General features: G+C 45.0%; 1 protein-coding gene across 1 annotated transcript in view; it reads left to right on the top strand.

Annotated features, from left to right (window-relative positions):
* The first annotated feature begins 1,450 nt into the window (after positions 1–1,450).
* Positions 1,451–27,360, top strand: part of EXOC3L2 (exocyst complex component 3 like 2) — a 619,764-nt gene continuing 593,854 nt past the window's right edge. The window contains exon 1 of the mRNA XM_085625593.1: positions 1,451–1,672. The gene's annotated coding sequence lies outside the window, so the exon portion shown is untranslated. The remainder of the gene's footprint in view (positions 1,673–27,360) is intronic.

The following is a 27,360-nucleotide window of genomic DNA, read 5'->3' as shown; positions in this document are numbered from 1 at the left end:
TATTTTATTTTTGGAGTAGCAAGCTGTTTAAAAACAAAACAAAACTGAAGACAGCACTTAGGATAAGTGTTTCTTTGATAGTAGCACATACATTAAACCCTCAAAACTTACTATGAACAACGTCAACATAAGATGAGGTTGGGGGGAATGTGGGGGTGTCGATCGATGTATTTAGAGTGGCATTCTCTAGGACACAAAATGTAAAAGCACGACATTCACTAAAAATCAGACGCAACTTAGGTCCCACCCATTGTCACTACTGCTCCTGACGTTAAATATGGCATCATGAATATTATAAACTCTGACATCATTCTAGACATGGGTGACATAAACTATTACATCACTGAAGTTGACTCATCTTTCTGAGATTTTGACAGTACCACAAAACCAAAACGGGTCACAGGGTAAAGAAAAGCGCATTCCCTTTGGGCCTGATATAGAGCACATGACATTGAATGCCTTTTTTACTTTTTACAGTTGGGGGGGGACACACTCTTAGGGTATTTATTGAAACCAAGAAAATTAATGTTTGCTTTCTCTGGCTATATCAACACAGGAAACGAGTTCCCAAATATTCACACTGGGGCAGTGTTAGAAGCTGCGAGCAAAGTGCTTGGTGTTCCAATTTGAGACCATGTGGAATGGAATCTGTATACTTTGCACTCTAAAACATGATGTGAGATGGCAAATCAACATGGAATTCCAAAGTGAAATAGGATTTCAAACGGTACCCGTTGCTTGTCCTTTTAATACTATTGGTTCTCTCATACTGCCCCTGGTCCCAGGGTTCACAAAGTCAACAACGTTCTGATAGCCCTTTTATATATATATATATATAGTCTCCGCTACTTGCTCTCACTTTAACCTTTCAGCGTCAGACAAGAAGGTGTTGAGTGAACCAATGTAGGCTTAGGGGTGTCTGTCACATTAATGTCATTTAGGCGTCAAAAGATGCATGATGCCATCCCCGCCACGCAGACTGTTTGGTGAATCAATGTACATAAATAACATCACGGTAAATGTACATAGGGTAGGGTTCACTCAGAAAGGTTGCGAATAATAGTTGTTAAAACAATGAGAACCCCTTGATTGAATGCATGAGAAAGATCTCCGCTTGACGCCAAGTATTTATTGGAACATGAGGAGATGATGACACGCCAACAAGCACACAGTGTGTCCGCGGAGTCGCGCTCGCTACTCACAAGCAAACCAGTGCCTTCAAAAACACCCCGTACGCTCCAGCCGCCAACACCGCAGACAGAATGAAGGAAGGGATCTGCAGGAAGACCACGTCTTTGCCAGTCTAAATAAACCGAACATTACTGCAGCACTCCGCTCTCAGACGGAGCAGCCTGCACCCACTCTGGATAAGGGAGGAGTTTCCTTGGCGGAAACTTAATTCCGTCCTTTCTTGCTCTCTCGTCTCTCATAAGTCGAGCGCGAGGCCAGCAGTGCAGCTGGCACTACACAGACCCGAGCGGCGGCAGCGAACGCGCGCAGTGAGGCGTCAGTGCGTGCTGACATACTAGGACGGTAAGAGATGCTTCCGTGCACGCGAACAGGACAGTGGGAGGCAGCGCACCTGCCTGACATCATCCCTTCGTGGCAGAAGGCTGTCCCATAATGAATATAAACTAAGCAGCCTCTACAGCTCTCCGATGAGTCTTTACAGGTGAAAAAGATTGTCGTGATGGTAAAACGATTTGGGTGATGTGTGTCTTGTATCAACTCACGAAGTTGCGTTGCCTTAAGAGTTTACTGTAGCAAGGACCTGTGGAATTGTGCGGCAATGAAGCATCATACTGTTTTTCTCTGAGGCATTAGAATACAAATTATGTGGCAAAATGAGATACATTCTGATGCACTATGCTTCCATAATGTAGTTTTATCACATATTATTACCACAGGGCCCAAGTTTAATCTCTTTATAATCGTTTAATACCTGAATACAACAAGGTGGCAATTTAATCTTTCCAACAGGTCCGCTACTGCGCTCTATCACCAGCTGCGTGTAAAAAACACATTTTCATCCCATTGAACTAGAAGCATTTTTTTTGTAATTTGCAAAATATGTAGAAGATGGAGGATATAGGGCAATTGCGGTAACTCTATAATTAGATGGACAATGTCGTGGCAATAGAATCGTGTAGTGTAGTTCAAGTGGCCCAGATTACAATGCGGCATAAAACGTTTTCCCTGGAATATACAAACTGGATGTATGTGCTTCCCTCTCAAAATGATTATACTCACTAATTGTACTTTTGCATGGATTCTGGGCTGATATCCAAGGATAGGATGCTGTCACCAGGCATACCAGGTTCTAATAGTGGACTTTCATTTTACAAGCTGATGCATTCTGGGATTTGTGAGCTTGGTGACAACAAATGAAACAATTAGACTAATAGTAGTGGTTTAAAAGAGAGGAAGTATTCTAGGAACATGATGCCCTGGTGTCATTGAGGTATCTGGTAACCTTAGCAGAGCGAGCATACTTTAAAGAGTGGCTATGGTACAGGATGCTGTAAAATAAGTCTATAACTTTATAGTATTTAAAGACGAGGGGTTAAGGTGTGCCTTTGCTTTCTACCGCACTTTGCACAAATCTACCCGATATATTAGGGTCATTGTTGCCAGACTTGCTATTTTTTCTATTGATTTTTTTACTGTTTAGTTTATGCAAAATATACATTAAATTACAATAAAACAAGACAATCAGTAATAATTCATCAATACCTTTAACACATTCAGCATTATTTGATTACATGTGAGAGTGCGAAGTAAACTATTTCCTGGGTATGCTAGGATAATATTTTGTGCTGCAGGGCATCAGACTACTAGCGCCCTATCATTGTTGTGTGGAGGCTGAACCGATCCCTCTTCTGCCATCGCTGGCCACACTGACCGCTATCACATCACTTTGCCTTATTTGCCTCCCCTCCGTCAGTATATACATTTCACTAAAAATATAATTACCCTAACAGCATTAACTCGTTATTGTCTTTAACTCTTTCAGATCTCCTAATCCTAATCCTATCTCTTACCCATAACCTGGTCCTATTGATTACATTTATTTTACCTTAACCTTAACACTAACTTCAAATTAGTCCTATATCTCTAGGTTACCATTTTACCTACACCCATGGCCACTAGAATTATGCAATTCTTCAATCTACACCTGTGGTCGCTAAATGTACTCTTGCAGTAGGATTATTTTCCCCCACATTACTCTTAGTTACGTGAGCAGACGTAATCACATTATTGTTGGAAATTCCATGTCAAAGGATAATGCAGAATTACTGAAATTACTCTGATTACTCCAGCATAATTAGAATTACACCCAAGCCTATTTGGTACTCCTGGCAATGGCTCTGCTACCCCCTTTCACAGAGGTCGCGATGATGCAGTGGAAGGACAATATTTCTATACCTTGCCATTCCCTTAGCTTCCCAACAGCAAATATAAGATTGTTGAGAGGCTAATGGTGGAACCATGTGCAAACCGTGCAAAAGTGTGCATTATTCTGCTGCCTTTTTTGGGGAATTTATGTCCATTCCCCCATTTTTTTAGCAGGTCTTCATTCCGTTGCATGTTTAGGTTTGACGTGTAATGATGTTTACACTATTTCAAGAGAACATTCTGAATTATGTACATACTCCTTGGGGATTTGGTTCATCCTTCTTCACCCACTAGTCTTTGGCTCGGGATTCTTTAGACACAGGCTGTTTTTGGTTGTATCCTTCCACCTCCACTGAAATGCATGTCAGTCTATTTTACATCTGCAATGTCTCTTGTTACTCATTTAATTCTTTATCTCATCCATGCTTTGTCTACCCAAAACATTCCTTTTTAGGTCTCGCCTGGCGTTAGCAGCGCGCATGTGCTGCCCTCGCCATGCGAGGGCTTCTTGGAATCAATACGGTTCCAGAAGTCATGTGTCCACTCCGCCTGCACTTGTCATTGACGTGCATCGGTTTTTGTCACTAATTATGCTGAATATGCTTCGTTGATTGCACTGGGGTTTTTTTTAGTCCCTCCTGGTTGCCACCCTGTCTGCTTTATACCACGCACACCGGGATTGGACCTTTTACTGGCGGCGTAAGACGGTGGGTTTTATAATGACTGGCCGCACTTTTTCTTTTACTATTGCGAGCTGTTTGTGTTCTTGTTTGTTCCTGTTTGCCTTTGGCGCTCACACAGTCTGTCAGGGGCGCATAGATTTCATCAGAGGTGTTAGTTGTGTTGGCAGTGGTTGAATAAATCGCATTAAAGCCCAGAGTTTGCTGTTGCGGCTGCTACTTTTGTTCTTTCAGTGCTTGTTATTTTTGCCGCTTTATATAGCGAAAAACCGACCCGAAGGCGTTGTTCTTTCAGCGCTTGTTTAATTACGTTTCCTCTCCCAGATGGAAGAGAATTCGGCACTCAGCAGTGGTCACTGTGTGTGCAGGTTCTAGTGTGAGCAGTGCTGAAGTGCGAACTCAAGGGAGGGGGAAGGTGTTACTGGGGCCGGAGCTGCTCTGGCCGGTTTGAGTCTGTTCTCTTGCAGCTTGTATCTGGAGGTGAGTGGTGTTAGAGCTACCCCCACCCCCTCCCCCCGAGGTGGGCCTCAGGCCGTGAGAGGAGAAAAGGAGAGTTTGATTGCGAACAGCAGGAGTGCAGTAAGGGTTGAGCTGCTCCTTTCCACAGTCTTTTAAAAGTTTTCTCAAGGACTCGAAAGCGAGGAGGAAGACTAACCACCTCAACCCCACCCTACATTAACAAGCATTTGCAATGCAATAGGTCTCGCATTTACACGAGTTTGAGCTATTGACATTGCAAATGACAATGCCTTTTATTTTTGTTTTTGTTTTTAAAACATAACTAAAAGGCATTGTCATTTACAATGCCAATTGCTCAAACTCGCGTAAATGCAAGACCTATTGCATTGCAAATGCTTGTTAAAACAGTTTTGACTTTAGCAGCCATTTAAACTGCTTTTGTGAGCAATCAAGTGTCAAATCTATTGATTTTGTGGATCCTCATTCCTTTCTGTCTCGTCTCCTCTGGCACCCCAGGTAGCGTTTCCATTTCTCTTCTCTCTGCTTCCTTTTTGCCTGTGTTTCCAATCAATCGTTAATGCTCTCTCTACTTCTCCCTTCTGATTCCCTTCCCTTAACTTTTACAGCTTTCCTTTCTTATCACATGTCCTAATGGGAAGCACCCTTTCTTTTTCTTTACCTACCTCTCTTTCCTACCCAAGTATTCACCTCACTCCGCTCATCTTCCTAGAAATGTTCATAAACCAGACTGTGCTAAGTGCACCATGGCAATGATTTGCTCTCAAACTGTGCTAAGGTCTCAGTGTCGTTTTTTAAAGACAGTCTATAAGTTGTGAAATAATAGGCGCTGGAGCACACACTTTTGCTCAGAAGCTTTCACCGGCACTGAACAAGGTTGACGCAATGAATACCCAAGCTTTGTAGTCTTAATTACTTCTCATGTATCTTTAATCTCTCACCAGACACTCCTTACCCCTTAACCGCGCTCCTGCACATTCTTTTCGTATCCACTTTCTCCATTTTGTCACTCTTTTCCATCTTTCTCATACTTCATCTTTCCCCCTTTTATGTGTTTCTCTCTCTTGTTGTGGGGCAAAGTCTGATGAGGAACAAGAAGTTCCAGTGCCCAAAAATATGTGCCATTGTGTCACACCCACCTGCAATCACCTACTCAAATTATAACGCTTTAAGGATGGCCTGATGACACAGTATACCCAGATTTGCACCACAGAATGTATTGAGATACAGAGGATACAGCGTGTAATGATCCCACTAAGGAGCTCCAGTGAGATGACCTGGTTATCTTATGATGAGCGTCCACAGAGTTTCATATGAATACCCCGGTCAAACATTGTGCTTTTGTTTCTGCAGACACCCTAAAGATGCAGGGTCATCATCTACTCTCTCGTTTGTATAGGGTTTCCAAGAAGTAGCCTGATCAAATTTTGTGCTCAGAAGTTTCTAGAGTCCCCTAGAAAAGCCCTGATCACACATTATTCTCCGCTGTCCAGAGTATGCAATCTTTCCCTTGCACACAGGTAAGTACCTGGCAGGCCCTTTTTTGGTACTTTCCCCAGTGCTACTCTACAACACAGGTTTTTAGGTCTCGCCTACGCAGTGCGCATGCGCTGCATAGGAGAAGACCTTTAGTAATCAATTCCCTTTTTCTGCCAAAAACATGCAGGCTTTGCATTGCTTTCAATGGCAACGCGTGCACGTTTGGCGATTCCCTTGCGGGAGCGAGCTTTGAAACCATCTGTTTGTAATTAACAGATGGTTCCTGCTTGCTCCCGCAAGGGAAACAGGCACAGGCCCCCTCCTCTCTCCCCTCCCCCTGCTGCCTCCTCCTATTTCAGCGTGAGGCGCGCGCGCTTGTTTCCTCGGTGAACATGCCTACCCTGCTTTTCTTTAATTCTGTGGCAGCGATCAGCTTGTGGATCATTCCACAGCAGGTACGTAGCAGTTCTGCTGACCTTCCAGTGCGCTGTCCCTTTTTTCACCAGTGGTGTTTCACTTATGTGCATGATTGTGCGCCGAGAGATCAGACTTGCATTGTGTCACTCAGAAGGAAAATGCTCTCTCCATGAGAGCTCAGGTACACAAGTCCACCGTTCCTTTCACTGACGTGGCAGGTCCCGTCACACGCTGCCCCTGCAACGGTCTGAAGCTCAAGCACAACCTAGAAAATAACAAATTATTGAGGGAAATGGTTTTTTTTAAACCCTAAGTAAAAACAATGCGCGACGCTCTTTAAAAAAAGAAAATTTAAAGAGTAACCTAAAGTACTCTTGACCAAAACAACCGTATATAACGAGCATATATAAATTAAACTAAACTAACTTGCTCATTTTTAGTTGAACGGCTTATAGTTTTTGACCTTACATACTCAGTGCAAGCATTCCCCCAGCAGGCAAATACTTTCACCACAACAGGCTGTACATTCACCACAACATAGAACTATGAAACACATGACTGCTTATCTGTTGGTGAGCTGTAAAAGAAGGAAGATAGCTGTGAGTTCTAGCTGTTTATGGTGTTAAAGAACGTTTTAAGGTTCTCCATATTTTTAAGTGGGCCAGGTCCTGCCCGTGCTTGGTACCTGCAGATGCTGAGACGGGTCCCTATCGGGCGCTCCATTTTTTCCCTGACTTCACCCTCAGGGTGGAAATGAAATCTTAATTTTGCAACAGTACCACTCTTCACTGCTTTTGAGTAACTTCAGAGATACTCGTTATAGTTATTTTACAGTTTCATTTCAAAACGGAAGCATTTTCAATAATATAATCAACAAAGCTGTTATTGCTTATTTATCTTATGCAACTAACAACCGTTGACAAAGCCAATAGTCCTGGCTATTCTGAATAATGTTACTTGTTGTATTATATATCTGGTTGCAATGACAAAAATAGCAAAATACCAGTCGGGCGGCACACTATGCCAAGCACAGATTTTTAGTTTATGTGTTTTAAGCCACACCCTTAATTACATCAGCCATTACCCTTTGAGAGACCCCCCCAGTTTTTCATCCCACCTAAAGCTATGAGGTTCTCTGCTCTTTTATGGTGGCTCTAGTAAGCAGCAAAGGATTTATTGCTAAATGCCTCTGCGCATTGCCATAAAATCCTAATGCAAGTGCTGACAAGCTAATCCGATTTCACAGTTATTTTTTTTATATATTCATTCAGTTCTGAGCCTGTAAAACACAGAATGAGAATAAAACTGTTTACGTTACATAATTTGATTTCTCCACATCGGCGTTATACAGGAATGCTTGGCAATGCTGATTTTAGAAGTATTATGTATTTTTTGCCCTTCGGCCATTCCACCGCAAAAAGTGTAAAATTACCTCCACCTTAAACTGCGAGGGAAGTTACAGTTTCTACGTGCATGCTCTTAGAAATCACCTGCTTCCGTAACCTATGAGCTCATTTATATTGATTGAAGAGAGTGTTGAATTCTTATTTTACCCGTCTCCTGGGAAAACAAGCATTGGCATAGCCAATAGGTCTCGCCTTTGGGACCTTATAAGGGTTTAGTCATGCAACAGTTGATGTTGTTGCACCAAGGATATTGTGCTGCCTAACTAAATACTTATAAGGTCCCAAAAGCGAGACCTATTGGCTATGTCAATGCTTGTTTTAATATGTCATTATTATTATGTTATTTAAATAAATGGATTTAAGGGTCAACGGGCGGGTAGGGGTTCAGTGTGGGTTCAGAGGCTAGTGGTAAAAGAAGGTAAGGGATTTTAAGGGTTCAGGAATGGCTAGTGGTAAATAGAGCTAAAGGGTTTTAGGTTTAGGGACGGGTGGTACGCGTTTTTTAGGTTTTAGGGGAGAGTAAAGGGAGGTAAAAAAAAAATTGGGTTCGAGGGTAGGTTATTGTAACATTTTCAAGTAAATACTCCACACACCAAGATATGTTTTAGGCTGAGTTTAATGGAACACCTCATCTATCAATTCCTTCACAGCAACTGCTGAAGTTTCCCTTCAATCAAACCTCCACATTTCATGTTCCACATTCCATGGAACTAAATTACCTCAGCATTTAGCTGAACCAGATATCACCCTTCTCCTCTCTTACTTTAGAACATTTAGGTATATTCATTAAGAACATATGTAAAAAGATTGATATTCTAACAGCACAGCAAACATATCACAGTTATGGTAGAGGAAGATTCGTTTTTTCTTTAAGGTTCAGGGTCAGGTAGAGTTAAAGGAAGATATGGGTTTTTAGTATTTAGGAGTGGGTAGAGGAAAAGGGACGTAGGCGGTGTTTAGGTTTTCAAAGACAGGTAGAAATAAAGGGAAATAAGCATTTTTTACAATTCAGGGTTGAGCAGTGAAAAATGGAGGTAGGGAATTCAAAAAGGAAAACAACATGAAAAAATGGGGATTCGGGGGTTACCCCCAAAATATAGTATATATTTATATATTTGAATATCAGACAGTACCACTGCACTGACTGGTAATGGCAAGCTCTGTAAAGTTCTGCGTAGTATTACAGCACTTTATTAAGGTGAATGCATTGAAATGCTTGTGGGATAAAGGCATGCGGGGTAAAGCCCTGCGTTGTGATGTTTGATTTTTGTCCACAAAGCATCCTAGAGATACCCTGGCCACAGACTGTGCTCATCAGTCTAGGAGCTCCCTGCTGATCTCCTGGCCCCACAGAGTGCTCAGCCATCTATCAGCTCCCAGTAGCTGCTCCATCACAGACAGTGTGCATGACTCTAAATGCTCTGTGCAGATTCCCTGGTCACACACTCTGCTCATCGGTCTATGAAGCCCGCTAGTGGTGCGTTCGTTACACACAGTGCTTTGCTGTCCAGAGCGCTCCCTAGAGATACTTTGATCACAGGCTGCACCCATCAGCCTATGGAGCTCTCTTGACATGCCTTGGTCCCACAGAGTGCTCAGATGTAAGCGTGCTCCCTAGAGATGCCATTGTCACTGACCATTTCATTGGTCTAAGGAGCTCAAGGAGGCATGTAAGAGTCTGATCAAATACTGTACTTAGCTGTCCCTAGAGCTCCCTAGAAATACCCTGGCCACAGGCTGCTGTCCTCAGGCTCCGAAGGACCTTCACAGGGTGGTAGCTGCAGTGGAGCTCCATAAAGGAGCCTGAGCACAGACTGGGCTTGGAGTTCTCAAGCTTCCTACAGATACCCTGGTCACAGACTGTGCTCATCAATCCATGAAACGTCCTAGAGAGGCTGTGGGTGATAGTGTTCGAGTTGGCCTGGTCCCAGATAGCGCTCTATCTCCTTAGGTATGTCTGTTCACAGATTACTATTAGCACTCTGCAGAGCTATATGCATATTCCCAGTCACAGACAGCACTTATTGTTGTGTTAAATGCTCAAGAGATAATGGGGTCACTTACTGTGCTCATAGATCAGGAGAGCTCTGTAGAGATGTCCTCACCACAGCATTTAGCAGTCTGTGTAGGTCCCTAGAGACTCCGTGGTTAAATACAGTGGTCCACTGTTTACATAGCCTATTAGAGATGCCCTGGCAACACACTCTGCCTAGTAGCCTGCGCAGAGCTCTCTGGCGATGTCCTGCCCACATTTTGCGCCCAGTAGCGCATACAACTCCCTACAGACGGCCTGGTCCCTCAATTGTGCCCAGCAACACAAAGAATTCCGTATAATTGGGCTGGGACCTAGCTTGGTCAGTAAGATTGGGGTGTGTGATCTTCATATTTTTCAACAGTTATGCTGGCATGTCATGTTTTCATTGTATGAGAAGCAATCCATGAGGAGGGCTTAAAGCGCAGTGGAAAGTGAGAGAAGAGCAGATTGTTAGGGGCTTAGGGGTACATGTAACACAACATTTTTAAGACCTTCACAACGGACACGAGCTCAGACGTGAGTCCCTTGCTCACTTTGCCACTGGATTCAAGCAAGCCTGGCTGAAGACGGCTGAAATGCCAGAAACTGGTCCTAGGAAGGTTGTTTCCGGTCCAGGGAAGACATGGCTTGGCAGTTCGGGCTGGACTGTTCCCATGAGGCACAGCGTCAGACTGATTTGCATATGGCCATGTCTGAACTGGGGTGGCAGAGTGGGCTAAAGAACGGTGATGGATTAAACCCAGATCAGTTGACTGGGGGTGAGTGCTTGCAATGTTCAACACTCCGTCCATCATTTCCTTTGGTTTTTGCTTTGTTCGCCATAAGTTGGCAGGGTATGCTCAGACGTGAGTCCCTTGCTCACTTTGCCACTGGATTCAAGCAAGCCTGGCTGAAGACGGCTGAAATGCCAGAAACCGGTCCTAGGAAGCTTGTTTCCGGTCCAGGGAAGACATGGCTTGGCAGTTCGGGCTGGACTGTTCCCATGAGGCACAGGGTCAGACTGATGTGCATATGGTCATGTCTGAACTGGGGTGGCAGAGTGGGCTAAAGAACGGTGATGGATTAAACCCAGATCAGTTGACGGGGGGTGAGTGCTTGCAATGTTCAACACTCCGTCCATCATTTCCTTTGGTTTTTGCCTTGTTCGCCATAATTTGGCAGGGTATGCTCAGACGTGAGTCCCTTGCTCACTTTGCCACTGGATTCAAGCAAGCCTGGCTGAAGACGGCTGAAATGCCAGAAACCGGTCCTAGGAAGCTTGTTTCCGGTCCAGGGAAGACATGGCTTGGCAGTTCTGGCTGGACTGTTCCCATGAGGCACAGGGTCAGACTGATTTGCATATGGCCATGTCTGAACTGGGGTGGCAGAGTGGGCTAAAGAACGGTGATGGATTAAACCCAGATCAGTTGACTGGGGGTGAGTGCTTGCAATGTTCAACACTCCGTCCATCATTTCCTTTGGTTAGTGCTTTGTTTGCCATAAGTTGGCAGGGTATGCTCAGACGTGAGTCCCTTGCTCACTTTTCCACTGGATTCAAGCAAGCCTGGCTGAAGACGGCTGAAATGCCAGAAACCGGTCCTAGGAAGCTTGTTTCCGGTCCAGGGAAGACATGGCTTGGCAGTTCGGGCTGGACTGTTCCCATGAGGCACAGGGTCAGACTGATTTGCATATGGCCACGTCTGAACTGGGGTGGCAGAGTGGGCTAAAGAACGGTGATGGATTAAACCCAGATCAGTTGACTGGGGGTGAGTGCTTGCAATGTTCAACACTCCGTCCATCATTTCCTTTGGTTTTTGCCTTGTTCGCCATAAGTTGGCAGGGTATGCTCAGACGTGAGTCCCTTGCTCACTTTGCCACTGGATTCAAGCAAGCCTGGCTGAAGACGGCTGAAATGCCAGAAACTGGTCCTAGGAAGGTTGTTTCCGGTCCAGGGAAGACATGGCTTGGCAGTTCGGGCTGGACTGTTCCCATGAGGCACAGGGTCAGACTGATTTGCATATGGCCATGTCTGAACTGGGGTGGCAGAGTGGGCTAAAGAACGGTGATGGATTAAACCCAGATCAGTTGACTGGGGGTGAGTGCTTGCAATGTTCAACACTCCGTCCATCATTTCCTTTGGTTTTTGCTTTGTTCGCCATAAGTTGGCAGGGTATGCTCAGACGTGAGTCCCTTGCTCACTTTGCCACTGGATTCAAGCAAGCCTGGCTGAAGACGGCTGAAATGCCAGAAACCGGTCCTAGGAAGCTTGTTTCCGGTCCAGGGAAGACATGGCTTGGCAGTTCGGGCTGGACTGTTCCCATGAGGCACAGGGTCAGACTGATGTGCATATGGCCATGTCTGAACTGGGGTGTTAGAGTGGGCTAAAGAACGGTGATGGATTAAACCCAGATCAGTTGACGGGGGGTGAGTGCTTGCAATGTACAACACTCCGTCCATCATTTCCTTTGGTTTTTGCCTTGTTCGCCATAATTTGGCAGGGTATGCTCAGACGTGAGTCCCTTGCTCACTTTGCCACTGGATTCAAGCAAGCCTGGCTGAAGACGGCTGAAATGCCAGAAACCGGTCCTAGGAAGCTTGTTTCCGGTCCAGGGAAGACATGGCTTGGCAGTTCGGGCTGGACTGTTCCCATGAGGCACAGGGTCAGACTGATTTGCATATGGCCATGTCTAAACTGGGGTGGCAGAGTGGGCTTAAGAACGGTGATGGATTAAACCCAGATCAGTTGACTGGGGGTGAGTGCTTGCAATGTTCAACACTCCGTCCATCATTTCCTTTGGTTAGTGCTTTGTTTGCCATAAGTTGGCAGGGTATGCTCAGACGTGAGTCCCTTGCTCACTTTTCCACTGGATTCAAGCAAGCCTGGCTGAAGACGGCTGAAATGCCAGAAACCGGTCCTAGGAAGCTTGTTTCCGGTCCAGGGAAGACATGGCTTGGCAGTTCGGGCTGGACTGTTCCCATGAGGCACAGGGTCAGACTGATTTGCATATGGCCACGTCTGAACTGGGGTGGCAGAGTGGGCTAAAGAACGGTGATGGATTAAACCCAGATCAGTTGACTGGGGGTGAGTGCTTGCAATGTTCAACACTCCGTCCATCATTTCCTTTGGTTTTTGCCTTGTTCGCCATAAGTTGGCAGGGTATGCTCAGACGTGAGTCCCTTGCTCACTTTGCCACTGGATTCAAGCAAGCCTGGCTGAAGACGGCTGAAATGCCAGAAACTGGTCCTAGGAAGGTTGTTTCCGGTCCAGGGAAGACATGGCTTGGCAGTTCGGGCTGGACTGTTCCCATGAGGCACAGGGTCAGACTGATTTGCATATGGCCATGTCTGAACTGGGGTGGCAGAGTGGGCTAAAGAACGGTGATGGATTAAACCCAGATCAGTTGACTGGGGGTGAGTGCTTGCACTCATCACTCCTTCCATCGTTTCCTTTGGTTTTTGCTTCGTTCACACGCCATGCTCAGCAGTCTACAGGGTTCTGCTGAATTTCATTAAATCGGGCCGGTGGCTGCTTTACAGAATAATCTGTGTGAAAAGGCTCCCTTTAAAAGCCAAGTGCTGAGTCAGGTTTTTTAGCTGAGCCGCCCCAGCCTGGTAGGTAAACAGTGGGAACACTGGAAAGGGATCTCCTCAGCGCCAGGGCTACAAAGATTCAATTTAAACTACTTCTCTGTGATTAGAAGCACATGGAATAAAAATGTTTGGAATTTATAGAATAAAAGCACCCAAACGTTGTTAACCCGTTAAGTGAGACAACAAATGCCTCAGTGATTGTTAATAATTTAAACTCCAATGTTACTCTAATAGTTTTTCCTCAAAGTAGGATTGTTACCTTTGCCAAAGCGAAACTCCGTCTATCTGTTCGTTTTTAACATACTGCAGAGTCCCAGACAAAATCCTTAAGTAGAACTTAATATGAAGTAGTTTGTATTCATTTTTACCATGGCGTTTCTGTCTTTGCTCACCTTCATTTTTCAGTTAGGGGTCATAAGGCAGCCGAGAACACATTTCAAACAGTTTTCTTCTAATAATGATTAAGAGAGAATATACCTGCTTTAGGTGAGTTTTCGAATTTATGTAAGGCAGGAACATAAAAATACCGGTAATGCCGATGTTAAACCGGCCAGGTGCCAACCCTACCGCAAAGCGACACCTCACAGCGTTCAATTCATCAGTTCAGCGGCATCGTTCTTACTGTACAGAGCGACTGCCCATTCTGGCGCGCTTGCATTGCAAAGAAAGGCTGCAGGCAGAAGGTGCCATGACTCAGCCATGCACAATGACCCCCTTTCAATCATGGCCTCCTTCAGTGAGTGGCTGGTTGAACATGTTTTGCGATGCGCGATTTTGGTTTCCAGATCAGCTATGTTCACCCACCATATATTCAAAGCGCCTGTCCGTCTGTAGGTTGCACATAGATTTCTGCAGTGGGAATTTGTCAGACGCAGAAACTTAGGGCGCTGATTACCTACTTAGCTCCCACGTCAAGAGTTACTGAAGTTAGATGATATGTATAGGGCATCCATGTACAGATCCACAGCGGAGGAGCACTAGAAGTGTGGGCTCCCTCATATTGGACTTTCTGAACATTAATCTACAAAATGTATGCCTAGACCAGCATGCTCCCTTTTTGTCCTCTTGGGGCTGTTAAGGTGTCTCTGAAGCTCTTTTCTAGAACTAGTGGGTGTGTACTTTGGTGCAGGCTTCATAGGCGGTATTTTGCAGCCAGTGTTGGTGTGTTTGGTCACATAGGGTCTCTTTTACTATATTTTGCCGCATGGCAGCGGAGCAAGCCTTCCTGCTGCGCTGCATGCGTCAAACTAAAAGGGCAGAAATGCGCCGTAGCTGGAAAATAGGGCACCTTCCTGTCCTTGTCCCCTACGTCCGCGCACAGACAGCAGTCGTGCGCCCATGCAGACAACTTTGTGCCATGGTGCAAGGGTCCCTCCGTTGCAGGGATGATTGCTGTTGTGCAGGAAGGGACATTTTCCTGCACAAAAACAATCATTAAGGGTGTTTTGCTCATAGACCCTTCTATGTGTGCTGCAGAATGCAGCACACATAGAAAAAGCAAAAACCGAGGAGAAATAAAAGCATTTCTCCTCGTTGCTCCACTCGAGGCGTAGGATACTGACGTATTCCCAGGTTAACAACACTTTGCAAATCTGGGAATGTATCAGGGTCCATGGGTGGTGTGTGGGAACATCCACAGCAGCACCCATGTAATGCCCCTTTCATGCAGAGTAATGTGTGAAATAGAAACATATTTACAAGGCCATGAAAAGTCACGCAGGGTGACTGTACATGGCCTTGTAAATATGGTCAGGCACATTGCGCCGTCTGTGCGTCTAAAAATGTGACGCGCTGCCTTCACAGTGGGCTTGTAAATGAGGCCCTTAGTGTTCTGTAGGGTGTCCCACTGGAGGGTGCTTAGGGGTGGGAGGTAGGGTTTGCAACTTTCCACTGAACATATGCACATCAGTGAGTGGGCTTCATAGGTGACCTGTTGATTGGTCCATAAATCCATGTGTTGTGCGTAGTCCCAACTGAAGTTTAGGGGTGTGGGGTTGATGGAAGTCTTTCCAAAGAGGATATTTTGATGCATGGAATTCACCTCATTCTTGCACTTTGTAACATTCTTAATCTATGATTTTCCTGCATCTTCCTCTCTTGATTGCTCTCCGCTACTGTGTGAGATTCTTTAAAAAAAATGATCTTAATCTCACTCTGTCTTGTCATCTTGATTATATAAGTATGTACAGTGACGTAGTAAGCGTTTAATGAGCCAGGGTGCAAGCACGGCAAATGGGTCCCTTACTCTTGCTTGGCTAGTGAAATGCAGCAATAAACAGAGTTCTGTAGGCCCTGATACCACTGCACTTGCTGCACCATATGTAGCGACACCCTTGTATGGATTAACAGCTTTATTTTGCCATGAGATATTTCAGGGGCAGAGTTGAAAGATGAGCCCAGTTTTCAAAATGATAGCAACAAGGGTTACATTACATTTTTGGACCACTGAGCACCTTATTACAACAGCTCACAAGATCACAGGCGTTTACTATATATTATCGCTATAGTGTACAATATGCAAAATATTCACACTTTATAAATTGTAGTTTCCAAACCAGTGACACTCTGCAAGACTTTGTACCATTATACTCCCAAAAACATTCATAACTTCAAAGTTCAACTTTTTCAGTTTGTGTTAAATCTGTAAGGAAAACATAGCTTCCTCGCAATTTCTCCGGGTTGAATGCTCTAATCCGGAAGCGGAACTCTCCAGAAAGATAATTAAAGACTGCCTGGAAAGGGATAGGGGGATGAATATCCCTTGGCTAAAATATTTGAGAGCCACCTTTAAAGCAATAGGCCTCGAAGATCTTTTCTCCAACCCAGACAGAATAACAGGGAAAGATAAGGAGATAGTAAAAAAGGGATGTTTTATGCACAAAGTCACCGGAAGAGAAGATATGGATTGGAGGAAAAAGTCAGTGAAAGCATATGGGCTGGTGAGGACCATTGAGGGAATAGAACCATATTTGTCCCTCATATATAACCCTCATGACAGATTTTTATTAACACGTTTTAGGCTCAATTTTTTACATTATTTATTAGCCGTACCGGCGGGTTTTAATAAAGTTTCTGAGCCAAAGGGCCCCTGCGGCTGCGATCAACGATCTCCGCAGGATGCCCTTCATTTTGTATTTCTGTGTCCCTTTTATTCATTGCCAAGGCGCCATTTTTTAACTGACCTGTTGATGGAGAACAAATTTAAACATGCAAAGGTGGCCCTTCTTTATTTACAAATGGCTAAAGACCCCAGGGTTCTATTCTGTATAATAAGCTTTTTAAGATGTGCTTTTAAGTTAAGAGACACGAGAGAGATTGGCTGAGGGAATAATTAGTTAGGATTAAGGAAGACCTACATATCATTGTTTATCATATGGATGCCCTTATTAGAGATTTACCAGGCAAGAGTAAGGCTGCCCTAAGATATAAGTGGGCAAAAATAGGGGAGTGTGCTTAAGTAATTTAGGATGTAAAAAGATTAATTGGCCTAACATATGAGAGTGAAGATTGTAAATATATGATGTTTTTATTCTGTACTTTTTATGGCGTTTGTAAATGCCGAATAAAGTTTGTATTGATTGATTGATTGATTGAATGCTCTAATACAAATATTTTACAAATAGAGCTCCAAAGCAGGACTTTAACTTAAATTAGTAACTTCTAACAATTTCTTGATGCCCACAATATTGCAGCTCATTTTGCCAAAGGGTACATTTTGAGCTCCGATATAGTGTGCCTCAAACACGGGTCGCCATGCATCGGTATGCTGTACATGCCTCATTATTGAGCTATTAACGAGAGAGTCGAGGAATATGACATTTGTGAGTGAAAAAATGTAATGAATAATAGGGCATGCTGAACGCATGATGAAGATCAGAAGATGATTGTTAGATCTGGCATCTTTTGCGTGGTTTTCCATGTCCTTTTGCCTCTGACCTCCGGATTTTGACTGTGTGGTGCATTTTGTTTTTGCTGGGGTTAGGACTCTGGGCACTTTACCACTGCTGACCCGTGCTAATGTGCACGTGCTTCTGCTCTAATGTAATCATGTTTGTTTTCTCTATGAGTGGCATATTTTATTTACTAGTAAGTCCCTAGTATGGTGCATCATGTGTGCCAAGGGCCTGTAAATCAAATGCTACTAGTGGGCCTGCAGTACTGATTGTGCCACCCACACAAGTAGCCTTGAAAACATGTCTCAGACCTGCCACTGCAGTGTCTGTCTGTGCAGTTTTAAACTGCCATTTCTACCTAGTAACTGCACCCACATGCAAGCACCAAACCATCCCTTTTTATTATATGTATGTGCAGAGTGTTTAAAATGTAGGACATGTATTGGTGTGTTTTACATGTCCCAATAGTGAAATACTGCTAATTTCCTTTTTTCACTATTGCAAGGACTATCTCTCCTATCTCTACCTCTCCACCGGGTCAGAAATATCACCGGTGGAGAGGTACAAAACACCGTCATTATTGCTGAAAGCCCTGAAGAAGTCAAGGGTGTCACTACCCACTGACAAAACACGTGTTGGCTGGTTTTGCGCAAGAACACTACATTAAAAATGAACCACAACGGTCCAGGACTTCGTCTTCATTTGTGAATTTCAAGAACAGTGTCTCACCACTTCTTATACTCTATTGCGTGTGCATAGGATTTGTTGTTATTTATTGCTTCGGACTTCCTGGTCCCGTTTTGGGGGTTTAAGGGGTTCTTTTCCCCCACCTGTAGCACCGCATCTACTTTGTGAAAACTTATACTGATCACTCTATTTGGTTTAGCGCCGTTGTGAAACGCCTGTGAGAATTAATATACCCCCTCCTTTTCAGCCCAAAGTTTTTTAAATCTGGTTTTAATTCATTTTCTTAGTCACACACAAGCATCATTTTCACGCTCTTTTTTATTGTACATTTTGTATCAGTTTTAATTAACTATATACAATGAACTTATTTACCAGGCTGATGGGTCTTCCTGACGTAGAGTGGTGGGAGGAGTTGACATTTACACCTGCACAGGGTTGTGCCTGTCCTTACACAAAGAAGTCTCCACCCCCTGTAGTGTGTCTGGAGCCAAGGGTGGAAAAGGCAGGGTCTTGTGCATTACAAAGACTGTCCTTTGAAGGTTGCCTACTTCAAAGGCTGAAATGGGTATAAGTACTGGACTTCTGACACCATATACTCAGAACACTTCTGGGTTGAGGACATTCTGCCCGAAAGAAGTGATTGAAAGATGTCAGGACTGGCCGCCACTTTGATGTTTGCTTTGCTGCATTGGCCTGCTGCTTGCTGCTTCTGTCATGGGAGTGAACGAACGGCACTTTTCTTTCTACATCCTGCTTTCAAGGTGTTACAAATGCTTGAGTTGAGCTTGCCTCCTTGTTAAGAAGTCTCTGGGCCACCAAAGACTTCACCTACCAGTATACCAAGACTCTTCTGCTGAGAGTCCTGACTTGCCAAGTGGTGCCAAATCCAGTCCCCCGGCCCTTGGAATTGAGTTCTGGCGCAACAAGAAGAAACCAGGGAATCAACACCAACCAACTTCAGAACTGGTGCCTGTCTACTACTCTGATGCGATGCCGCTCAACGCACCAACTGCGACTTGCACCGCAGTCGCCACCGCCAACGCACCGCTATCTGCACCGGAGCTGTGGTTCTGCTCAGACCCACCAACTACAACTTGCACCACAGGCTCTTACGATGCAGCAGCTCCTGTGAAGCTCCGCCACTACACGAGTCCCAAGCACCACACCACCCAAGTCCATGGTGCACCTCTCTGTCTCAGACGTCTGTGGCCTGGTTCGACATCGATGCCACGGGACCAAAGCCTCGCGGCTTGACCTTAGATGCCTCATTGACGCTGCCGTACAGTAAGGAACTGAGGTACGGCACCAGCAACCGCAGCATCACCTCCCCTGCATAGCAGTAAAGAACCGATGCCACACCAGCCTCCGTGATGCCTCACAGCCCCTGTGTTTTGCATGGAATTGGTTTTTCACAACACCTCCAAATTGCTGTCCTGGGGTCTGCCTGACTCCATAATCATCTCTCTCTCCATTGAGGTCAGACTGACTTTGTGGAGTCGTCAACGTTAAGCGCAATCAAATAGTCCCAGTTGGAACTCTTTTTGATTTGTAAAAGCTATACTTGATTTAATCTCTAAAAATTGCTATCTTGATCTGTGTATGTTGGATTTTTGATGTTTTGGCCTTGTTTTATTCAGATAAGTATTAACTATTTTTCTAAACTGGTGTCAGTACTTTTACTGTGTTTTCACTGTGTTACTGTGTATGTGTGTTTGTGTCTGTGTGTGTAGAAATACGTTACCCATTGTCCCTGGGATAAGCTTGACTGCTCTTGCCAAGCCACCAAGGGGGTGAGCACAAGTTATCTTTGGCGTGTAAAGTATTGCCCTAACTCAGGTGGTGGGTTCTCCCTGGCTTAGTTGCATACTCTAGCTAACCAGAAACCCAATTTCCAACAATGATCAAAACAATGAACTTGCGAATAAGAATTCTTATTTTTGTGTGCTTGCTTTCTTCAACATTTATTCAAACTAAATTCATATTCACCATACAGGAATAATGAAAGAAGAGGCAAACATGAGGTTCAGCTTTGAGGACTTTATTTCGAAACAGTAAGTAAGGGCATGCATTTTCAATTAGTTTCGGCAGAGGCTACCCCGGAAGGAGGAATCAGGGTGCATTAACACCCACCAGAGGCCTGTAGGAACCAGTTTTTGCTGCTGTAGCATTCCAAATGCACCTCCTCCCCCAAGGTTCAGCAAAGGGCACCAAGCTTGATGCAAAAAAGACCAGGCCAATGGGGGCCACGGTAATTATTTGAGCCCCCTATGGAGGGACTCCTTCATACCTTAGCTGAGGAATAAGTGTTATATGGATGACTCTGCCCGGGAAAGGCTCTATTTGTGGAGCAGGGGCAGTACAGCAGGACGGTGTGCCAGAGGAAGGTCACTTACCTGGGGTTGCCTTACGGTAGGGTGAGTAGGCCGACGGGGGGAGTAAGCAGAGCATGGCACTCACAGCCCTGACCCACCGGACTGCAGAGCACAAAATGGACAGACAAGATCGCAAGTTGAGCCTACCATCAGTGAGAGGCTACCTCTCCTTGTGATCAGAAAAAAGCCCACAGGAAACTTTATGACCTCAAGAAAACAGAATGTATGATTGCCTCAACAACTAAAATGTGTTAGAACTATGACAAACAAATGACAGGACTTGATTGATTTATGGCAGATATAATGTATGGCCCGTCACTCGTTCTGATTTATGATCATGTCAGAATGATTGATTTATGACACTCAGAATGGTTTAAGACACTGTAAGAATGATTTATTGCCTTGTCATCTTGATTCATGACTGCCCACTGTGATTTATGTATACAATGATTCAAAGTATTGATCATACATGTTAATAACTGCGGCCTAGAATTCCTACGGAATAACACAAACACATGACTGGTGTAATATTATTCACAAACGTATGTGTGAGATGTTTACTGGTTGGAGTGGGGCAAGTGCAAGGCTATGGCAGAGGCCGCACCCAAAGGGGGCATCAGGGGCGAGTGCATTAACATCTGACGGTGGCCCGTAGGAACCAGTTCTGGCTGCTGTATAGCACGCTAAATATCAAAGCGAGGAAACCCGCCCCCCTCCTCCTCAGGATCAGCAAAGCAAACCAAGCTTGGAGCAAAAAACTCTGGGCCAATGGGGGCCACAGTAATTTTATCAATCCCTCCATGGGGGAGCTCCGCCGGAACTTAGCTGGGGGGAACGAGGGTTATAAGGGCGATGCTGCCCAAGGAAAGGCTGTATTGGTGGAGCAGTGGAAGTACGCCAGTATTTGCAAAACCCACTCACCCACACCCGGAACATCAGCATTGTCACAGTGCTGGAAGTCGGTGAAGTGGACAAAGGGGTACATTTGTTGGTAAATGAAGCACACTGGTCGGACGGTGTGCCGGGGTGAGGCTACTTATCTGAGGATCCCTTATGACAGGGTGAGTAGGTCGACGGGGGAAGTAAGCTAAGCACTGCACTAACAGCCCAGAACCTCCAGATAACAGGACACAAAATGGACTGACAAGATAGCAAGTTGAGCCTAACAGCAGTGAGAGGCTACCCGCCCTTCACGATCAGAGAAAAAGCAAACAGGAAACTTAATGACCCCAAGAAAACAGAATGTATGATTACCACAACAACTAAAAGGAATCAGAATTATGACAAACAAATGACAGGATGTGACTGATTTATGGCAGATATGATTTATGACCTGGCACCCAGTTTGATTTGTGACCCTGTCAGAATCATTGATTTATGACCCTGTAAGATTGATTTATGGCCCTGTCCTCTCTTGATTTATGGCTGGTCACTGTGATTTATGAATGCAATGATGCAAAGTATTGAACATACATGTTATTAAAACTGTGGGCAAGAAATCCCATGGAATAACACGAACACACGACTGGTTATTTACAAATGAATATGTGTACTGGTTGGAGTGGGCCACGTGTGGGGGTTATATGCTGGCAACTGTTGTGCAGAGTTGAAAGACGAGAAGTTCGGACTCAATAAGCTCAAAGTGTAAGACGAATGGTCAGCGTTACGATGCAGACCCCTTGGCTTTAGCATGACTGCACGTGACATAGACAGAGAGGATCAGAGGCTCCTCCTCGCTATCCCATGTGCCCCACTGTGCTCTGACGCAATAACCATTTGATGTTTTAAATTTGGCCCAAAGAGTGCCATAAAACACGTGTTCACTTTTCAGCACTATACGGGTGGGCAGCTCCACCAGGAGTACGCACTCCTGACCTATGTCCCCTTATGTCTGTTGCTGGGTGTTTCCTTCCTTCCAGGGAGGAACCAAAGGCTCAAAGAAAGTTAGTCATGGTGACAAGCTGAGCTTGTCAGTGAAGGTAATTCAGCCTCAACTCAGACCGCATGGTAAAACAAACACACTGAAGCTAGGCCCTGTTCGTGGAGAGGACATGGAAGTCCATTGCCAGAATGAAAGAGTCTAAATGTGAAGTGTATTGAGTGCTGTTAACAGCTGGTGCAGGGCCTTTCCTGGGACCACTGCACCAGCTTCACCTGCTGCACCACCTGCACCAGTGATAGTTATGCCCTTGTGTATGTGTTTATGATATTTCTACAGCACAAATCTTGTCAAAGGAAACAAGTGCTGTACATGTCAAAGGCAAGCATAAATTCAATGAGTTTTAAGAGAGGAAGCTGTGTTGTAGACAGTTAATGCACTGTGGTGTAGTGTTCTTTAAAACGGGGAGTCTTCAACTCTTTCCTACATTGGAGCAGAGTTGAGGTGATCCTGATGGATACAGGGATATTGTTCCAGAACCAGGGTGCATAGCTGGAGGTGCCTGACCAGGTCTCTCCAGGAAACCAGCTGTAGCTGCATTTGTCTTTACCACCAAAACAGAAGTAATGGAAATGTGGCTGGAATCCCTGTACAGACTTTTGCACTTACCACTTTTTTTTATGTCTAGGCCCTCAGGAGGTGGGTGGGAGGGTTTCTGGTTTTCAGTAAATGGATTGGCTCCATGTATTGCCCTGTAATTTTCGCATTTTAATTTTATAAATCTCTGTATTTTTTCTTTTTTTGCACTTGGTCCCGGAGTTGGGCTGCCGGTGTGGGACCCCTGGTTGTCATTAGACATGATGCATCCTGTGGAGCATTCTCAGCACTTAATGTTGCACCTGATCCCACAAATGGAGCTTGGGGTCCTTGCCAATATCATGGCTCCATCAGTCTTCAGGCCAGACTGATGTGAAATGCAATCAAAATTGTAATGCCTCCTGAGATCACTAAATTATATTTTGGCACCCTGTGCCCTACAAATATACACATTTTCTAGTGCTCGGTGACCTCAAACTCCACATGGACAAGCCAGTGGAGGTGGAGATGGCATCTTTCATGGATAACCTGTCTGCTCTTGGCTTGGCCCCATATGTGTTCGAACCTACTCATTGGGCCGGCCATATATTAGACCAACTTTTCTCTAATATAATGATCAAGGCAGACGACCCTCTACCATTAATTTGGTCAGACCATTATTAGTCAGTTTCAACTGGTCTAAACTTTCTAAAGTAAATGACCCTCCCTGTATAAACTAAAATTATGGCCAGAGCTTTTCACAGAATTCTTCCTTCCGACCTCAGCGCTGCCCTTGAAACTGTCCCCCTACACTTTCTGGAGATCCTGAGGCACCATTCAGATAGATGAGTGGTTATTTACAACATAAATGACTTAGCTCTACTCTCGGAACAACGCTCTCTCAGATCTAAACAGTCAGCCCATTGGTTTATTAATAACCTTAAGATAAGTACAAAAAAAAACTCTGTAAGAATCAGACAAACAACTGAAGACATTTTCTAAATGGTTAAAACGTTTTTGAACCCAGACGCTATTACGAAACACCAACAACCCACTGCCGAATGGGTCAACCAACTGGCAGAGTTTTTTCATGAGAAAATAGTCACTATCGAAGCCAGTCTGGCAAATGTATCACAGGCTGATAACTGTGTTACTTGAGGTGCTAGCCCAGAGTACATCCCTCGGCGAGGCACCCTTTCTCCTCTACTTTCCTCCCATTTGCATGGATGAGTCTCTATCAGTATTAAGTGTCTGAAGGCTGGCTCTCCCACCAATCCTTGCCCACACTGGCCTTTGGCAAAAGTGGCTCAGGCTACTAATCTAATGCCCAACAAAGTCTTAAATGCATCACTAGCATCTGGAAAGGTGCCTCTTAAATGGAAACACACTAAAATCCACCCACTGCTTAAAAAAGCCGTCTGCTGACCACAAGTTCCTGGCCAACTATAGACATATCTCTCTTCTCACTGCTCTATTAAAAGTGCTAGAAAAACATGTACATTCACTCATCTCAGGTTACCTTGAAAGTAACAATCTGCTACATCCCAGCCAATCAGGTTTTTGAGCAAGCTGTAGTATGCTAGAGTAAACAGGTTACATTAAAGACAAGCAGTCTTGATTATGTTGGATCTTCTGGCGGCTTTCGATACTGTCCCTCATGAAAGCCTACTTGATCGGCTACATAAGGTCAGGATTAGCAGCCTGGCTCTGAAGTGGCTGACTTCCTTCTTGGACAATAGAAGCCAAGAAGTATGGATCCCCCTGTTTGCATCCCCTATACAGACCTTGAATCTGGGTGTTCCTCAAGGTTTGGCACTGAGCCCCACTCTATCCAATGCTTATCTGTCTTCTCTTGCCGTTCTTGCTGAAACATGTGGAGCCAAACTGATATTGTATGCTGCTGATACTCAGCTTCTTTTTACTTGTGATAAGGGGGTAGAATTTGAGTTAGAAATCATTAAAACATGCCTGTCTAAGATGTTCAACTGGCTGTCCATCAATCAACTAAAATGCAATCCACACAAATCAGAGATTGCTTTTTTTGGCACAACTCTATCAGAAATCTATGGATCGTGGTGGCCTCAGGATGTCTCTCCTACAGAGCTACAGAGCTCGATAAAATTCTGGCGATCAAAATTAACACTGCTCTGTCACTGCAACTCCAAATTTAGTCTCTTGTGGGCACCTGCTTTGGGTTACTACGTACCTGAAAAAATGTCTACCACTTCTTTCAGTTGATACTAGGAAAACAGTAATCCAGGCCCTGATTACATCCAGACTCGATTATGAAAATGTTTTGTATCTAGGTCTACCTGGATACCTCTTGAGCCGGTTGCAAATTGTTCAGAACTTGGCGGCCAGATTAGTTCTCAATTTTGACCTGAGAACCCATTTGTCCCCACATTTCTATTTACTTCACTGGCTTCCCGTGGAAAAGAGGATTCGCTTCAAGACGCTGGTTCTGGTGCATAAAGCTCTGCACGGAAATGGCGCAGTATACCTTAGGAGGAGGCTTTCCACTTATGCCCCTCCTAGGACACTATGGTCAACTTTAGGCCACCTAGCCACCATCCCAAAAATCCACCGGACCAGAATTGGTGGAAGATCATTTTCGTATCTCGGTGCTAAAGCCTGGAATCAACTTCCGCTGGCACTTCGTGCCATTCCGGAACTTTCAATTTTCAGGACGAAACTGAAAACTTGGCTGTTTAGAAAGTGAGGTAATTCATCCAGCTTCTAGTGTGCAAATAACTTTTTCCAGCGCCGGGACACTCTACAGAATAGGCGTGTGCTCTACAAATGCCGTTTTATTAATTGCACTGAGATCAGGTAGAGGGCTTGTCGTGTAGTTCCTAGGACCCCCCAGGACCTGCGTGTTTTGGATAACCTAAACTGAGGGTTTGAACACCCCCAAAGGATGAGTCAGCCGTCAGACTAGCTAGCTCTACGGTGCCACTACCACCCCCCTGTATTCTACCGTGGTGTATGTAGTTTCTGGCAACCACTGAACATGACAACCCCGATTCCTCAGGTATTGTGGAAAACAATATGGTATCTTTCGCTCAGTCACTCATGCTTACTTTTCTCAGAATACACATAAAATGACGATTGGAATGGTTTCAATAATTATTTATTGGTCTAGCGTCAGTCTAGTGTGTGAAACATATTCACTGCGACAATCAGAAGACAGGAGCAGACAAATGTAATTGCTAGCACCAATATCGTAAATAGCAGATACATTTCTACCATAGTGCTAATACGATGAATGAAAGCAGATTATATAAAAGAATAGCATTGGCGTACTCCCACGATGCGTAGCCTACCTAAATGTACCTAGCCTAGATATGTAGGTGAAGCATGTGTATGTAAATGCCAGGATAGATCCTAATGGAGCCAAGAATCGCCTGGGGAAGTGCTAACCCCTCACCTGATGGTTCTGAATGAAGGACCCCGTCTCTGCGTCGAGGACGGCACCCCACAAGGAATGTCAGGTCTCTGCCTGTCGAAGGATCAGCCTGCAAAGTCTTGGTCCAGCCTGGAAGGAATTCTCCTCTTCTTTGTAAAGGGGATTGAGGGTTGTTTATACTAAAGTGGTCACTCCAGGGTTACTTGTAGTATCAATATGTTTTGAAAACCTTCGCTAATCCTCTGCTAATCCTTTTCTAAACAAAACATGATCATGCACAGCTGGCTGTTGGCCATGGATGAAAAAGTGGTGACCCTTATAAGGAATAAATCTGCTGTGCCTGGGGACATGTTTATGGATGTCAGGTTCACTGATTAAGATAGGGTACTAAGAGCCTGATGTCGGAGAGACAGAAGTAAGCTACTAGGTAAAAGGTCACTTGTGTAGGACCGTTATGTCAAGTGGATGGAACTGTGGTGCCGATTCCGATCCTGGAAAAACCGGGTACGAACCGTCGGACGCAGCGTTTTCTCCGTCCGACTCGTACCCGGGAAAAACACCTTACAAACCCGCAAGTACGATTCGTACAGAAACACCATTTCCGTACGAATCGTAAAAAACACCGACCGGCAAAAAAACACATACAAATCTGATCCGGGACACCGCATATGCGACATTCGCACGGAGTCAGGCAGCGTTTTATGGATCAGCAAGTACGATTCGTACCCACAGCACTTCGGACGGCAAAATTTTTACGGGACCCAAAAAGTGCCGGAAAAGCTAAGTACGCCGCGAAGCACGACGAAAAGGGGACCGGTACGCACCGTACCCCCATCCCAACACGTCCGCACCGTACCCCAGCATCCCCCCCATGTCCGCACCGTACCCCCAACCCCCCCATGTCGTACCGTACCCCCAACCCCCCATGTCCGTACCATACCCCCAGCCCCCCATGTACACGCCGTACCCCCAGCCCCCCATGTATGCGCCATACCCCCAGCCCCCCATGTATGCGCCGTACCCCCACCCCCGTAGGGTAGGTATGGTGCGTACCACCACCGCCCCGTATGTATGGGGCATACCACCA

This window comes from Triturus cristatus, chromosome 9, assembly GCF_964204655.1.
Source record: "Triturus cristatus chromosome 9, aTriCri1.1, whole genome shotgun sequence".
NCBI lineage: Eukaryota > Metazoa > Chordata > Amphibia > Caudata > Salamandridae > Triturus > Triturus cristatus.
Note: the sequence above shows the minus strand (reverse complement) of the source record. Positions and strands in the feature narration are given on the sequence as shown.